This window comes from Lipophrys pholis (assembly GCF_963383615.2).
Source record: "Lipophrys pholis genome assembly, chromosome: 10".
Taxonomy (NCBI): domain Eukaryota; kingdom Metazoa; phylum Chordata; class Actinopteri; order Blenniiformes; family Blenniidae; genus Lipophrys; species Lipophrys pholis.
Window position 1 is genome coordinate 8,175,070 of NC_137640.1, and position 13,499 is coordinate 8,188,568.

A 13,499-nucleotide genomic window follows, 5' to 3' on the forward strand; every position below is an offset into this window, starting at 1 on the left:
AGACCTCCATATTCCATTGGAGCCCTGCTTTCTCACTGTCACAGCTTCTCTGTCTGTGAGCGGCGCCTCCTACATACAATGGAGACTGTTGTTTGTTGGTATTGTTGACTTTGCCGATGAGCAGTGTTAGATCTGCTGAACAATTACATTTTTTTTACTCTGAAAGAGGAAACATCCAAAACCACATTTTGTCTGCAAGACAGTAAATGGTAGCATAAAGATTCTACAGTGCCACAAAAAAGCATCTATTTTGACATCTTCTAAAGACACACCAATTGTTCTTGTCTCCTGGAGTATGCACTCTTTTCCATTATTGCAGCCTTGAGCGCTACTGTGTGCATCAGCAGAGCCGTGTCACTGCACAAAATGGAACAGGTCCATCTCACACAATGTTGGATACATCTCAGAGATGACATTTTGTGTGTTTGTTCAACATTTCAAGTGTCCATGGTATGACAATACGCAATATTCTTCTCTGCACTAAGTGCATCAGACGGATTTGCATACTGTACATTAAGACACTGTGAAAGCTCCAGCCACTTCAGATAGTGATTTCCTCTGGCAGCAATATTGAGTACAGAAACATGTAAATGCATAAATCAAGTGGCCTTAGTTTGTGTCCATTATGTCTCAGAGAGAAAATGGAAAAGTGTGTACAATGATCAATGCAATGGAACTGTGCATTTTACCTTATTCTGATTGTACAACATGGGATTATGTGTTTAAAAAAATACTCTCTATTTGAGCAATTACCTTTTATTTTTATTTTCTTGTCTTAGATCACAGGTGGACGTTTTAAACCCAAGAGAAGAGTGAGAAAATCAGTGACAGTGCAACCCGTCCGAGCATAACTGTCTTAACCACCTTATGCATTGTATGGCCTTTTCATTACTTTAATAAACTTTTTATTACTAGTTGAGTGCAAATGCACAAGCACCAAGGGAACTTACTGCAAAAAAGAAGATTCATGTATATGAATGGTACAGGTTTAGTCACCGGCTTCCTCCTCCTCTTCCTCCTGTCCTGATGTGGAGCACTCTGATTGCAAAATGACTGCAGCTGGGCTCAGCTCCGCCCACCAGCTGAGACTATTTAAACAGCTCCAGCAGACTCCTCATGGCGGCTGGGGCAGGAGGAGTCTGCCCCGTCTGCCCCAAGAACCTTGGTGTGTGTTGGAATTGTTGTGTGATCTTTTGAACTCGTCTCCACTCTAAACCTTTCGATATTTGTGTGTGAGTTACACCTTGGTCAAGTTAAAGGAGACATATCATGCTTTTAAATCCTTCCTTTTTACATATAAATCATACAGTTGTGGTCTATACAACGCGAAACTGCAATGCTTGGGTCTGAATTCCTCATTATTATAGCTCCACAGGCCCCTTTTCAACCCCTTTTCTGATGTGCTTCTGAGAGCAACTCGTTTTGGGCGGTCTCTTCAAATGCAAATGAAACACTTCATACCCCGCCTCCTCTCCAGGTTGCAGAGGTGACACTCGGTTCAACGCCACCCTGTTCGGCCATCTTTGTAGTTTGATAGAACAGATACAATTATCTAGCGGCGCAGAAACTTTATATTCACACATTATTTACAAAATGTCAACAACGGAAGATTTGTCCATCCAGCCATACATGTTGGAGCCAGAGTCGGACCCGGCGGAGCGAGATGAAAATGACGATGATGCACCTACAGAACAACGTCTTCATATGGATGTAACGCAATGGTGTGTTACTATATTTACACTAACTTCTCCATCCATGCCCACTACTACAATACTGCCTGTATTACAACGACTATTTAACACAGAAGTTACATTATAATCTAAAACGAGCACACAGCGCTAACATATGAAGACGGTGCAACTGCTAATGCTAACAAAACAATGACAGGGACGTCTTATCATCACACTTTTTAGCGTTATATACAGCTTACCGAAGTGCTCTGTTCGTCGTCTCCATAGATAGAAGGAACTGACCGCTCAATCAGACCAAGTCTTTCGGCAAATCCATCTTTATACTGGTGGAGGTTGCTGAAGCAGTCGTCCTTAAAGTGATTCGCGCACACAAAAATGACCTTACCCACAGATGTGGGTACATTTCTGTGAAAAATAAAACTCAACCAGGCACTTCGAAAAGGTTCTGATGCTGGGAGACGGTGTAACGAAGCTTGTGGGTTACTACATCCAACAACCGAACATTTCGACTTATCCTCTCGTAACTTCGGTTGGACTACAAAATCGCAGCGAGAAACAAAAATGGCGGATTGCTCGAAATGTCGATGTCCTAATTTGGCAGTTCCGCTGAGAATACTGTGACGTCATTGTTCAAAAAACGTAATAGAGAATAGAAAAATCGAAACCGATCGCAAAATATGACCAAAACAGAATATAAAGATATCAACGGAGCACCTGAAGAGACTACTTTGAACTTTTCTGTACTTCTAAACACTCTAAATATACAACAACATGCATTTAAGGGCTAAAAAAGTGGATTTAGCATGATATGTCCCCTTTAAACCCTGGTCAACGGGACCCATCGTCCAACAGTTTGGTGATGGTACCAGCTGTTTTGTTATGTGTCAATTAGTGGTTTTGTTTATTTTGCCACTCTTTTGTTTGTTGAATTTGTGTTTGTCGAACTTTAGTAAACGGCCTTCTGGAGAAGAAGCTGCCTTTTTGTTTTAAATCAAACATTGTCTAGTTACTGGGCATTACCTGTTTGGCCCTCTGTTGCAGTATTGTGTCTTTGGGGTTCTGTTTGGGTGAAGTGAGGGTTTTATTGGTAGTACAATAATCAAACTCATCTGGTTATTGTTACTTCCTACACCTACAGCCTTCTCTTGGCAGAGCCCGGTCGTAACAATGAAGAAATAACTATATTTTTGTAATTTTATTTACTGATGCAGTGATTTACCAAATTCAGTTTCAGTTGAGAAATGTTGCTTCTTGTTTCAAATAATGAGAGGCAATTCTTTGTGATTGGTTAAATACACTCCTGCCTGACTTTGAATCAGAATGCATTTTCTTATTATCTGAATGCAATTTAAAAAAAAAAAACAAGCTGTAATGTAAAACCATAACTTTAACAGGTAAGACAATGGTAAATTTCATAGTAAGTCTTTAACAACAATAGGTGAGCAAAGGCTTTCACTTGTTTCGGTAGTTTTCCATTTATGTACATAACATAAGTCCAATGCATGTATGGCGGTCGTTATTAGAAGGGCAGTGAATAAGATGATAATCCACTTGACACATGTAAATTATATTATCATGCAGAATCTGGTTTAATTATACAAATACATCCTGAATAATATAAACAGAGGCTACAGTGTTGACTCTACAGTCACAATGTTTCACCTGCCAATCTGCCCTCAGCCAGCCACAGCTACTCCTCTTTCCAGCAACGCTTTTGATGAGGTAAAGGTGAGGGGCATTACAACGTTCAAGGTGACTTTATTTGTAACCGTATGTCGATGTGTTCTGCATTAGCAGGAGGGCATCATACAGGACACAGAACAGTAAAGATGGTACAGAGCACAGGCATTGACAGGTGAGGTCACAGAACAGGATCGAAATGAATAAAAGAACTACTGAGCTGAGATATTAGTGTTACGAGGCCAAAAAAGAGCACTGTCATCTGATCAGCGGCTGCTTGAGATGCCAAGGTCTAAATGCAAACACTGAAATGGCCGGGCGTTCGCTGTAGCTGCATGCAGGCTCTGGAACAAGCCCCCATTCTGATATACCTGCACCATCACTGACCTTGGTCTGTTTAAATCAGAACGCAAAACCTTTCTGTTCAAAGCAGCTTTTAATGCCTGGCAATATGGTGGCAATTTGTCTTACTTTATTTCTCTTAGATGTATATATTAGGGCTGTTCTGATGCTGTTTATTTTTGCGGTTTTATTGAATATTTTATGGCTGTCAACTTTTTTAAGTTACTGTGTTGCTTTTAAGCCATAGGCACTTTGCTCACTCTCTGGGCCGTCAATGGGGTTATACAAAGAAACTTTGGTTGGTTGATTAAAATGTCAATATAAAAACTTCTTAAAAAAACAAGATGCAAAAATACAATAAATGACTAAAACCAGATTGGGCTTTCGTTAAATAATAAGACTTAGTGCGTTTCACTTCTAGGTCTATCTTATTTCCAAAAGAAACAGGAACAAAGGTGTTTTGATAATGTCTAGTCTAAAATCTTGGGAGTATAAATCTCTGTCCAGTTGGCTGGAGCTGGAACTCTCTGGCTGTAGGGGTTGAGAAACATCATTGGAAAAGGAAATGGACAGCCGAGACAGCGCCTTTCTTTTAAAGGAAGGTTTCCAAATAATGACATGAGTGAAAATGTGAAAAGAAAAAAATGACTAGAGTGTCATCAAAGCTATATCGTTATGGAAACGGGACTACTTCCATAGACAAATCAAAGGCTGGTGTCCCTTCCTGCTCACTGCCTAATCTTTTTCTTTGAAGTTCAGTGTGGAGTCAATAAAAATTCTAAGATATTTTTAAGATTGCTCATGTTTAATGATTTGACCAGTGATAATAATGGCCTCAAGTCTATTGACATTTGTTCTAAAGTCAGTGGCTATGTCTTTGGTCTTGGATATACTCAGCTGTAGGTGTGCGTCCTCACACCACTTCACAAAGTTTGGACAGAGGCATATAGATATATTCATATCCCTGAAACAGGTTAACAATCACAGAATCATCAGCATACTTTAAAGAGAACTTATCTTTAAAAGTGCTCTGACACACGTTGGTGTAGAGAATGAATAACAAGGATGAGAGCACACATCCTTGAGGTGGGTGAGCCAGTGGAGGGGCACATTTTGTCGGATAAAATCCCATTAACTCTGACTCCTCTGTGTCCTGTTTGTTAAGATATCTAAGATCCAGCCCACATTATTACTCAGATTAAAATGTTCAAAAAGTCTGTGGGTTTAAATGTGCGGTTGAATTGTACGTGACACCCACTCCCTTCCAGGAGCTTAAAAAGCAAGTTAAGAGAGACAGAGTCTGGTATACTCCACTCCTCTTTTTGGCTGTGAGATAAACTGAAATTCATTATTTGCACTATGTATTTTACAAAATTTCTTGAACAATTGAAATCTAAGCCAACAGTCTTAAATCATTGAGTGTTGTGGTACGGCTGGATTTAGAGAACGGGACAACAACAATGTCCTACCAAATCCTGGAGACATCCTGTGCTTCTAGGGATCTATTGACAACTTTGTGGAAAACTGGGCTTAATTTTTGTGCAAAGGTTTTTATAAGCTGACCACAGATGTTACAGCAGAGAGAAGAATTTTCCCCCACTCTATCAACAATGGGGAGCCATGCATCATCCTTGGACCTGCTATCTGCTGTATAGCTCTATCATTACATTTAGATCAGTCTAGATCACACAAAGGTAATCTATGGTATAGCCTGCAACCACAATTTGCCCTTTGGTTTTCAGCAGTCCTGTGAGTTTGATGAGAAACCATGTGCATGCGATACAATTACTAGAATAATCAAAGTCACATGCAATATTTATAAAAGTACCATAATTAAAACCAGCATATTATTCAAATACAGAGAAATAGAGACATAGTATTATATCATTGTGATATGATAGAAAAATTCAGATGAGTGGCTCTGCGACTTAATAGTCATGTTTTTTGTTGTTTATTGTATGTTTTAAATCTTATTGAAGCTTTTGTTTTGCATTGTATTGAATTGTTTTATTTATTGTCTCAATGAAGGAAATGAAACTAAATTAAACTAAACCACATGGTGGCGCAATCCATGCCAAAAACAATCACTTCTGCTCACTGTTTGATCTTCCAGGAAGTTATTACTGAAGCCTGTGGAGTAGTGAGGCAGATGCCACTCCTGAGCCACAGTAATTAGGTTCCCACATGTGACACGTGCTGATTACTGTGAGTGGCTTCTCCTGCAGAGACAAACAATTGAGTTTAGTGTTTTACATAATGGAGTTCAATTGTGAATTGTTTTTCCTGCAACCTAAAGCAGCCCAATTTCCCATCTTTTCCACAATATACTGATTGGTTTTGCTCTGTATTGTAATCTCTTGAGATTATCAAGGGGGAACATGCCATGTTGTGTTTATATGGATGTAGTGTCCTGACCCTATAGTCCTCCTCCCGCATTATAAACCTGTCTTGTGTGTGCTTTAGTACTGGAAATAATCAATAACCAATGTGATATGATTGCCAGTGTTTTTATTTTTTATATTTTATATTTACTCTTTATGTTTAGGGGGATGCCTTCACATTAATATCTCTTATTTGGAGAAGAAATCATGATATAAAGAATTGTTTGATGTGTAAATTAATGAAACAATTACTTTATTATGGTCAGATCTCATGCCTTCTCTTTTATTTAAGTAGTAGTCATATTTTGTAAAGAAATATTAACAAACTTGTGTAAATTATTTCAACTGAGACTGATAGTTTGGTAATTAGTTTAATATACGATTTCCGGTGGTGCCAAATAATTATTGATTAATTAATGACAAAATTATTTCAATGAAAATTTTCAATTAATACATTGTTTTGGATGATTTATTAACTTTAAGTAATTAATTCCTTGAAGTAATTACTTCTGGTAATTATTAATGGGTAACAATTCATAATTTCAATTCTTCAAAAATTACTTAGATTTATTACTTTTTGTAATCTATTAGTTACAGTTGTTCCTACAAAGATTAATGGTTGTAATGCATCATTACGCATAAGATTTAAATACTGTATATCACAAAGTGGGTTTTTTGTTGTTTTTTTCAGCCTTAGCTTTAGGGGCTCACCGCCTTTCAAAAGAGCCTTTCATCATTATGCAATTTCTATGTTTTAAAAGAGACAGCCGTTAACAACAACAACAGAAAATCCTTATCTGTTGAAGTGCAGACTGACTTTTTGATGATCAATGAAATAATCTGATCTGCTGTGAAGGCCACAAGGCTACAGGGGTTAAGTGATCAGAACACACTGCCAATGTGCTGATAGCGATCCAAACTAGCACAGACTGATCCTTCCTCTCCTCCGGTGTATAAAGCTTCCTTGAATCTGCCTGCATAGGAAATGACTCCACAGGGTGTCGTGACTATTATTGTCTCATAAATTACAAATGCACAAACTTTGCACATCATACCGAATCAGACTATTAGATAAGAAAACACTTCATTTCAATCTTAAAGGATAAAATCTGTTTGACCTGTTTTTGATTGAAGTAGTCATCAGTCAGTGATTGTTTTCAGTCAGTATTTAACGACATTTCGTGAGGTAATAAACTGACCATATGTTGTAAACATTTTGATAAATGGACTAATTTATATAGCGCCTTTTCGCTGACAACAGCCCCAAAGTGCTTTACATAGCTCATCACATTCACCCATTCACACACCATTGGAGGCTGTAGCCCTGCAAGGCGCTGGCCCTCCAATGGGGGCAGTTTGCAGTTCAGTGGCTTGCCCAACGACACTTCGCCATGTAGGCAGGCAGAGTTGGCAATTGAACCTGCAACCTTCCGATTGGGAGTCAACCGCTCTGCCAACTAAGCTATGCCCCCCATTGTGCTTGCACTTTCAGATATCTTTGTTATTTGCAAACCACAGCAACCAAGTTCATCGTAATACTTTAGATTGGCTCGACCTTATTAGACAGTGTGGTTGGTTTGAGGAATTTCTGATAAAAGATGGTCAATAAGTATTTTGACAAAACCATTGCCGTGCCATTAAAGCCGAGTGACTGCTGCAGCAGCACGCACAGAATCACTGAAAGGTTCACTCAGCTTGTAAGGCAGTTTTTCAGGTTTTGTCTGGAGACCCAAATATCAAACGCTCTACATTTAATTGTGATTTCTTTTTTTTTAAGTTGTCTTTATCAAGACTTAGAGATTTAAAGGACTGGAGTCTGATATAACATCAGGCAAAAGATAGAGTCCACCCTGAATATCTAACTCCATGGATTTTCAAAAAGTGTTGTTGACCTCTGATTGGGAGCTTCAGTACAGGAAAAAAGTGAGGGGTTGTGAAATAGATTTTCCCAACACATTTTATTTTAAAAACATTGTATATATATATATATATATATATAAACATATCATAATGAAAAGGAAAGAAGTCAAAAGTAAAGTGTTTATATAAATCACTATTGCATGTCACCAACATCTCTTTTGCTCTCTCGTCCCCCCAGTGCCTTCCTGCCTGCAGGTTTTCTGACGGTGAAACTGAATGTTTATGATCTGTGTGTCCTACCCGCATCAGGTTTTGACATATTTTGCAACGGGCACGTATATTCTCTCATGTGGAATTGTTGGGTTTTCCTATATATTTATTTAACTGTGTCAGGGGATGGCTGGTATTGTTATATGCAATAAGAATAACATTGAACAAATTTAAATGAATTGAATTTGAATTCATTGCCTTTGGATCCCAACAGAAGAATAAACACGGATAACGTGCAAAATCCACACAGAAAGGCCTCGGTTGGTGTACGTACTTGAGACAGGAATCAACTTGCTCTGAGGACATAGTACTAAGCACTGTATCACCATGTCGCGAGCTACTGTATATTTTTCAGTGGTGTGTATCGTGGGTCTACAGGTCAAGCTACCTTTACTGCATTAACAGTGCATCATAGGTTATTGTCACAGGATTATGATGTATTGATTAAAATTCTTCAACTACCTCCTTTACAGGTTTCCGGTTTGGCACAGGACAAACAGAAAGAAATTCACTCACATGTTAAGCACAAGGCAAACGTTTTTATATTGCAGTTTTTCACTGGAGTTCTCAGGGAAAAGTCCACAAATATATTACCTGGAATCAAATTCAGACTTTCTTACCATAAAACACGTTTCACCATGCTATTTCTCTCACTTTTTATTTTATTCACAGTCGGGGTAAAATTTACTTTGCACAAAAGAGATGAAGCTTTCTCTGAAATCTCAAGCCTGATGCTTGTGTCAGAGTGGGAGCGATAAACAATCATCAATATCACTATATATGTGCTCCTCCCTGATCAAATGCTTGCACACAGCTCAACGGCAGCTTTTCTGTTTCAATTGTCTGGATCTGCAATCAATATGGCCCCTTCAGGGATGGTGGGTTTCTTTGTCACACTGCTACTTTAAATGGTTGTATTTTTGACACCTTGCTGTTTGAAGGCTCCCTGCAGTGGAAGTTCTAGTCTCAGCTCATGTCAGGATGTCGAATCGATGAGAGGCAGCTCAGCTGGTTCTGTTGTGTCAATTACAGTACACGACTCTTGTCGCAAATACAGATAGTGTATTTATGTACAGTGTATCTCCCATTGTGTTTAATGTACTGTACACAGTGTGTCACCTCTAACTTAGAAACAAACTTACGTCTATGATTCTCTGTGAAACTAGACTGTGTGTGTTGCAGTCATTCGGGTGTTTTTTTTCCCTACAATGAGAGCAAAGAGGTATGTTTATAGGAATTAAGGCTGTGAGAGAGAGCGACCCAGGAGAAGAGAGCAACCACATACCAATGTTTGTTTGGTGATGCATTATTGATATTCAGACTCAAATTAAGTCCTTTCTGATACATCTGAATTCTGAGCGTACTGGTCAGTGCAAATCTCAAGATGAAGGCATTTCCAAGGGCTTGGTGTGAACGGTGATGCAATGCTGAGCAGCATTTGAATGGTATCGGTTTCTCACGAGGGTACAAGAGTGACACCCCATACATACACATGGAAAATGTGTTGTTGGTTTTTTTTCCCTCCCAAGCAAGTCTCTGAATTTTTTTGCTCCCTCAAAGCTCAGTTGAGCTGTGACAGAAGGTTGATGGACGGTTTCTGTAAACAGAAACAAAGCACTGTTTTCTCTCCACAGCTGAAGTAGTGTCACTGAGAAGGGTTTGTTTATTAGTGGCAGACACTCAGCACAGAGCAGTCAATAAGGTCTGAGCCGAGGCCCGTCTGTAATGACTCAGAACAAGCTGTAAAGCACCGCCGCAGGCTGAGACCATCTCAGATGATTGGAAAAACAATGATAAGCCCATTGTTTCTTCTTTTGAACCATTGTGAATGGAAAATGCAATAGTTCCTTCGTAGTTCAGATGATGACTGAGACAGTTTCTAAGACATATGTGAGATCCTTTTGGGGGTGGGGGTGGGGGGGTTTACAGAGAGTTTCCAACCCTCACATTATTTAAAAAAATTTATGTGGAGGAGCAGTGGCTCTACTCCGAGCTCTTCCCTGGTGACTGAGCTCCTCACCCTATCTTTAAAGGGGACATATCATGCTAAATCCACTTTTTTAGCCCTTAAATGCGTGTTGTTGTATATTTAGAGTGTTTAGAAGTACAGAAAAGTTCAAAGTAGTCTCTTCAGGTGCTCCGTTGATATCTTTATATTCTGTTTTGGTCATATTTTGCGATCCGTTTCAATTTTTCTATTCTCTATTACGTTTTTTGAACTATTACGTCACAGTATTCCCGGCGGAACTGCCAAATTAGGATATCGACACTTCGAGCAATCCGCCATTTTTGTTTCTCGCTGCGATTTTGTAGTCCAACCTAAGGGTGCCGAAGTTACGAGAGGATAAGTCGAAATGTTCGGTTGTTGGATGTAGTAACCCACAAGCTTCGTTACACCGTCTCCCAGCATCAGAACCTTTTCGAAGTGCCTGGTTGAGTTTTATTTTTCACAGAAATGTACCCACATCTGTGGGTAAGGTCATTTTTGTGTGCGCGAATCACTTCAAGAATGACTGCTTCAGCAACCTCCGCCAGTATAAAGAAGGATTTGCCGAAAGACTTGGTCTGATTGAGCGGTCAGTTCCTTCTATCTATGGAGACGACGAACAGAGCACTTCGGTAAGCTGTATATAACGCTAAAAAGTGTGATGATAAGACGTCCCTGTCATTGTTTTGTTAGCATTAGCAGTTGCACCGTCTTCATATGTTAGCGCTGTGTGCTCGTTTTAGATTATAATGTAACTTCTGTGTTAAATAGTCGTTGTAATACAGGCAGTATTGTAGTAGTGGGCATGGATGGAGAAGTTAGTGTAAATATAGTAACACACCATTGCGTTACATCCATATGAAGACGTTGTTCTTCAGGTGCATCATCGTCATTTTCATCTCGCTCCGCCGGGTCCGACTCTGGCTCCAACATGTATGGCTGGATGGACAAATCTTCCGTTGTTGACATTTTGTAAATAATGTGTGAATATAAAGTTTCTGCGCCGCTAGATAATTGTATCTGTTCTATCAAACTACAAAGATGGCCGAACAGGGTGGCGTTGAACCGAGTGTCACCTCTGCAACCTGGAGAGGAGGCGGGGTATGAAGTGTCTCATTTGCATTTGAAGAGACTGCCCCAAAACGAGTTGCTCTCAGAAGCACGTCAGAAAAGGGGTAGAAAAGGGGCCTGTGGAGCTATAATAATGAGGAATTCAGACCCAAGCATTGCATTTCCGCTTGATATAGACCACAACTGTATGATTTATATGTAAAAAGGAAGGATTTAAAAGCATGATATGTCTCCTTTAAGGGTGCGCCCAGCCATCCAACGGAGAAAACTCATTTCAGCCACTTGTATCCGGGATCTCGTTCTTTCGGTCATGACCCAGAGCTCATGACCACAGGTGAGGGTAGGAACGAAGATCGACCGGTAAATCGAGAGCCTCGCCTTTTGGCTTAGCTCCTTCTTCACCACGATGGACCGATACAGCGACCGCATAACTGCAGACACTGCACCGATCTCACGCTCCATCTTCCCCCCACTCGTGAACAAGACCCAGAGATACTTGAACTCCTCCACTTGGGACAAGGGCTCTCCACCGACCTGAAGGGGGTAATCCACCTTTTTCTGGTCGAAAGGCTCTTGATCAAATAATATTATGTGCCTTAGCTGCCAAACAGGACAAGGGGGAAAAAGACAAAAATTAAGAAAAGAAAAGAAAAAAAAATGACATCCAATCATTTTTCAGTGCAAAAACAGCATACACGTAGAAAGATAAATAGTTAAGGCAATGTGAAAACCAAAACTTAAAGCACTTTAATAAATATCCTGGAGTACCTATGGGAATGTTCTCATAATTCCAGTTGCTCCTTTGGTGTACACTGTTGTGAACATTGTTATAACTTTAAATATAATTCTTAAAAATAAATGGGGCTGGATTTAATTATTTGTTACATTTCACAATGCAAATTACATTTACATGTGTTTTTAAAGTGCTGCTACCCCATGCGCCACAACATGGAAAAGCTGTATCATGAATCCATATCAGACCTGCTTCATTTTTCACTTACACAATAGTTTTACAATCACACCAAGATATGTAACCAGGTGATTTGATTCTTTTTCTACATAACATTCACAATTCTGACAGAAATTACTGTCTGTACATGTAGGACCATTATGAATGTCTTTTCATGAGCAAGAGGCACACCAACAGTGTTCACTGTATAAAAGTGTCAAAACAAAAGACAGAATCGTTTCTTTGTCCAAATGGTTTGGAAGTGGATCAAAACCTACTTTTCACACGGCCTACAGGTCTACTTGTTTGGATGGCATAATTTTCTATTTTCCAAATTAACCTCACCGCTGTTTGTTTTGCTTGGACAAAATGTTACAAATGGTCCATAAGAACCTCAAAATCTCATAATCATGTTGAAATTAGCATATCTTGGCAGAAAGAACAGATTTATTTTTGTATTTCCTCGTTCTGTATGCCATGCCTAAATAATCCACATTCAGTATGTGAGCCGAGCATGACTCATTAAATAAACACGACCAATTTAGTAATTTCAAGAATGAAGTTGCGAAATTTTGAGAACAAATACACTGAGACAAAAGCAGAATCAGGGGATAATTATCTCCACCTGTCTTGTGCATGCTGTCATGAAACCTGTTGTTCTTATGAAAAAATATATATAAAATGAAACATAATGCCTCAAAATGTGCCATCAAACATTATTGAATTAATTTTAACAGTGTATCTTTTGGCTTTTGATCGGTAAGTAAGCCAGTGGGCTTCTGTTGCTCAGTCCCCACCATTCTTTCTACAGTCAATCACAGCAAAGCTCAGCTGGCTGGTCTGTTTTGGTCGAGGGAAGCTTGAGAGGACTGCCACACTGCATCATCACATGTTTGTTCTCAGTGGTACAAATGGAAACATTGTAAGATAATAAATAAATATGGAATTAAACAGTGTTAGGCATAATGTCTCTCCTGTATAAAGAATATAAAACAACAACAAAATAGTTGCTTCTCGTCTTACTGGACGAAAAAAAAAAGGTATGAAATCAAGTTTTGAATTATTTGTTTTTAAGAGATCCAGCTTCAATAAAATATCTCTTAATGTTTTCATTGGTGTAATAATGTAAATAATGAAAATAGTGGCCTCAGATAGATACAAGTGTAGTGCGTGTAGTAAAAGTACAGAGGAGCGCAACAAAGTATACTGTACTAGTGAAACGTTCTTGTCAATTTGAACACAAACTTTAATGGCTTTTGGGTCATTAA